The sequence below is a fragment of the Corylus avellana genome, unplaced genomic scaffold (assembly GCF_965113065.1).
Source record: "Corylus avellana unplaced genomic scaffold, dhCorAvel1.hap1.2 HAP1_SCAFFOLD_309, whole genome shotgun sequence".
NCBI lineage: Eukaryota > Viridiplantae > Streptophyta > Magnoliopsida > Fagales > Betulaceae > Corylus > Corylus avellana.
The window spans coordinates 5,001-10,000 of NW_028290667.1; the positions used below are offsets into that span (position 1 = coordinate 5,001).

The window sequence follows — 5,000 nt, forward strand, 5'->3', positions numbered from 1 at the left end:
TGTAAATCCTTGCGTCTAGGCTTCAGTTCAAGGAAAGATTATATTAGTGAATATTGAATGAAAAAGAATCGTTAAATCTTAATATGACAGCTCTTCTATTATTAATGTAGTGTTTATTAATTAGGTCTTGAATTAATTTGGATAGACGAACGAGGAATTTATTTGATTATTAATTTATTAGTTGCGTACGTAAAGGCCGAAAGATACTTTGTTCGTATATAGACTCATGAAATTCTCTCTGTGCTCCTGCATTCAATTTAATATTGATTGGCTTTAATGTAATAGACTATCTTCCGATTGTTTCACAGAGACAAACAGGAGACCTAATCGTAAGGATTAGATAAAATGAGAAATAGGGTCTGTGATAGATAGTGCTCTATCTTGACTCTATATTTTTATACTTTTTACTTAATGAAATGAAAGTCAACAAAAGAAGAAAGACTAGGTCTTATTATTTCTACATGTTAGTAACATTCCCTTGAAACTTCCAGGGGTGTATCTACGTATTTTGCTTGCGCTTAGTGTTTTCCGATTCTACTATAAATCATATAGGAACCTGTTAGAATTTATAATTGTGAGTTTATTGGATTGTTTCATCAACGGTATTGGGTCAGAATTCCCTTTTGACTCTGCGCCAGGGATTCCACTATTATTAATGAACATAATAATGATTAGTGAACATTAATGGAATAATTCCTTCATATTTATAGAGATAGGGGATATAATTCACATGGATATAGTAAGTCTCGCTTGGGCTGCTTTAATGGTAGTCTTTACATTTTCTCTTTCACTCGTAGTATGGGGTAGAAGTGGACTCTAGAAGTACTACTAATTGAGTTTGATTCCTCAAACTCAACCCATATCAATTGTTTTATAGATCGTTCTGCAAAGTCCTTTTTTTTACTGTTAAAATAGAAAAGAAAATAATTATGTTATTAAGTGGATACAGACTTCCTATGGGAAACAACATAGACATAGTGGTTGTCCAACAATATACTACACATAATAAAATATTGCCTTGGGCAAGTCACATATTGCGCGTTCCCGCTTTTTTTTTTTATTCTTTTAGAAATCTTATTTATGTTATGCTTGCTTTATTGAACTCATTTCATATCATGGTTCAAACGTTAAAAATCGGTGGGCTTTACTAATCCTTTTCGAAATCCAAAGAGGTTCCCATGGAAATGAACCACTGGATCATCTGTCAACTGATCAATCAATTACTTCTTCAGAATACTAAAAAAAGATTATTTTATTTTCTTTTTATTAATTTTTCATTATTAATTTTATTAATATTAATATAGGCCTATACTCTTTTTTCCTTCGTCAATTTGATTCTTTCAATGGATATCGGGATTCATATTGAATAGAATCAGAAATTCTAGGAATTAGAATTGTAAGAGTAAGAATTGCCCTTCGATTTTTTCAGATTGATGATTGGAATCAACACAAATTAAATAGATGAAGCAAAGAAATAGAATTGGTACATTATGTAAATACATTACATATATGTAATTGATATCTATGAAGATACATATTGCAGATTGATCTATATTAAACCTCTATCTTTATACAGTACGACTTTATATACTACAATAACAATAATAAGTATGGTAGAAAGATTCATCTATTTCTTTCTACCATACTATCGAATCTCATAAAATACTGATGATTCTCGTCCGCTTATTTCATTTAAGACACGAAATCTTAATACTTTTCATTTTCTTTTTTCTTTTCAATCATTGATAAAAAGATAAAAACTAAACAGTCAAGTTTAATTCAAATTAATCATTTTGACTGACTGTTTTTACATATATTATAAGTAAAAAAGCAGTAGGAACTAGAATGAACAGTGCAGTAGCAATAAATGCGAGAATATTTACTTCCATAATCTCATCGTTTCATTTTTAATTAATTCGCAATAACTCGGGATTTAATCCCATAGAGCTGATAAATCTTTCGCCTGTAAATTCAATATTCAATGGGATGAATTACATCTCGACGATATCGAATCGGAGCAATATCATGAATAACAATATCTGAGCTATCAAATTGATTCATCGTCGAGAATTAAATAGTATAACATAGGAAGATCTTTTATCCATACCGAATTCAAATTTTGATTCCTGATCCGATAAATAATTCCTTTACTTTCTTTATCATTCTTTTCCTTTCCATTCTTTCTTTTCTATAACCTACGTCCCTCCTTGTGGAATCATCTGATGAAATATCATATGACCGCCTTTACACTTACTTACATTGGTTATAAAAAACCCCAATAAAATAACCAATAGAAGCGAAATGTAAAAAGGAAGAAGTTTAGTTCTAAACCCCCTTTTTATGATCTAATCTTCTTGGAAAACAAAGAAGTAGTATAAATAAGGAGAGTCCGGGTATAAAAAAATCGAGTATTCCATCAAATTCATTAAAAAGTTTGTTCTTTCTTCGGCAAGACCCTTAAACTTAAAAAAGATTATTCATTCCCTCACAAAGAGAGATAGGATCTTCTTTGAGCTTTATTTTATTAATATCCCATTTCCTTGGATTAATTTTGGGATGCATATATCAAAAATTCAGTGTGAAATTTGAATGAGATAAATTGGTTCAAATTCACATTAATAATTTCAATTATTAATTGAGGTTACACAAAATCGGAGCCCTAAAGGGATATACTTTTAATCTTAAAAGTATTATATCAAAGTTACTATGTTAAGTTAATCTTTTTTGTATCGTACAAATTCCATTTCTGTATAGCCCCCTGTAAACATATAGTACTCTATTACACAGATCGGGAATAATCGAAAAAGCCAGACTCCGTACGGTATTTCTTGGAATCCTGAATATAATTTTACCAATCATTGTACTAATCTACATATGTCTTTCTCCTATCAATTGGTACTAGTTGAATAAATGGTAATTCCCATATTTATTTGATGAGAAATGTGAAACTAATAAATAAATAAAATAGGAGGGTATCCTCTTGTGAATGAAATTCTGCTATTTCTTTTGTTCTCCTTTTCACAGCAAACGCAGAGATGAATTGATGTATTTTTTTTATTGGATTTGGATCTGTCGGGACTGACGGGGCTCGAACCCGCAGCTTCCGCCTTGACAGGGCGGTGCTCTGACCAATTGAACTACAATCCCAAGGAAATCAAGTGTACATCATACATATTCTTATGATTTAATTCAAACCCTTTCTATTTTATTTCTATTTTATTTCTATTTTATTTAGATTTTAGATTAGAATAGTCGTATTGTAACAGAAACGCGAGTAATATATTTGATATACACACGGATATGCACTTTAGTGAGAGCGCCTCACGGATTGTTAATAATCCTTTCGTTTTTTATAAATTGATTAATAATCAAATAAAGCTTTCAATGAAAAAAAAAGAGTTTTTTTATTTATTCTTTATTTTATTCTTTTCCTTATACTTCCAGATCTTTATATGAATCTAGTATGAATCTAGATCATTAGCAAGCAAGATCAGAATTTGTGAGAAAAAATAAAGAGAGCAAATGAACGGCGGTAAAATATATCAGAAAATTTTAGTTTTTTTATTCTTCCGTATTCCGATCAGGCATTTCTGGGGAACAACAAATGGGGTTCTATCATTTCATGGTGGATCGGCCAATTATTGGGCCGAGCTGGATTTGAACCAGCGTAGACATATTGCCAACGAATTTACAGTCCGTCCCCATTAACCGCTCGGGCATCGACCCAGGAAGAATCAATTCCCGGCTTATTGATAATTCATGATCAACTTCCTTTCGTAGTACACCTACCCCCAGGGGAATTCGAATCCCCGCTGCCTCCTTGAAAGAGAGATGTCCTGAACCACTAGACGATGGGGGCAAGTATGCCCGACCGCCATCATACTATGCTCATTGTATGAACAGTTTTTTTAAATTGTCAATATAATGTGGTATGATTAAATCTGAAAGATCTTTCCCTCTTTTCTGATTCCATAGAATCTTTTGATTCGTATTTATATTCATGAATCATTCATTCTAATCATATAATTTTTTTTTAATATTATTTTCATTAAATTTTCATTAAATATATTTATTTCATTTTCAATTTTATTATAATTCTAATTAATTAGAAATAGAATTATATCAAAGAATAAAATAAATAAAGAAAATGAATATAAGAATAAATAGATATTAATTATAAATCGATATTATTAAAATTATTAATATTAAAAAAAATAAATAAAATAATAAACTAAATCGGTAGAATAGAAATAATACGAGGTATAGGACCTTTTGGGGAGTGATTGGTCCGCCAGATCAGAAAGGGGAATGAAACTTCATTTCTTCCGCTTTCATTCATTTTGTTAAGATTAGATAGATATATTTCTATCTTACACTAAGCCAGGAAATTCAAAAAATCTGAAATTAAAAAAAAAATCTGAAAATATGGGAAGAAGGATAGGGATCAACAAGTTATTGAAAATTGTTTTTCTCTAAGAATTAAGTTCGGGGAACAAGTAAAATAAATCTTTTTATCAATGATTCTACGAAAGATCTTATATCTATGTTGAATTGGTAAGTCCATGTATCAATCAAATTAATTTCGTTATGATGGGGGTCAATTCAATTAGGGTCGGTTTTGAAACAATTCATTGCATTTATAAAATCCAATCTTAATAAACCATTTTTTTATTTTACCTATACTCACTAGATAAATTGAATTTATCGTTCCTGTATGTACATATATATATTAGAATAAGTAGACTCATAGTGGGTAATGACTTATTCAGTAATTAAATAAAAAAAATGGGCCCTTTTAACTCAGTGGTAGAGTAACGCCATGGTAAGGCGTAAGTCATCGGTTCAAATCCGATAAGGGGCTTTGGGTTTTTTCATAAAACCCCAGCCATACCATAGTATTCTTTTTGGAGGAAGGATGGAGATCTTGTTGATGTTTATACTAAAAAAGTAACAAACCTTATCATTAAATTATAAAAATTATAAATATTAATGATAATAAG

At 30.3% G+C, this 5,000-nt stretch overlaps 3 non-coding genes across 3 annotated transcripts; 1 reads left to right on the forward strand and 2 right to left on the reverse strand.

Annotated features, from left to right (window-relative positions):
• Nucleotides 1-3,073: 3,073 nt before the first annotated feature.
• Nucleotides 3,074-3,147, reverse strand: TRNAD-GUC (transfer RNA aspartic acid (anticodon GUC)). The gene has a single exon. It is a non-coding gene; the product is annotated as a tRNA-Asp (tRNA).
• Nucleotides 3,148-3,642: 495 nt separating this feature from the next.
• Nucleotides 3,643-3,726, reverse strand: TRNAY-GUA (transfer RNA tyrosine (anticodon GUA)). The gene has a single exon. It is a non-coding gene; the product is annotated as a tRNA-Tyr (tRNA).
• Nucleotides 3,727-4,789: 1,063 nt separating this feature from the next.
• Nucleotides 4,790-4,861, forward strand: TRNAT-GGU (transfer RNA threonine (anticodon GGU)). The gene has a single exon. It is a non-coding gene; the product is annotated as a tRNA-Thr (tRNA).
• Nucleotides 4,862-5,000: the final 139 nt, after the last annotated feature.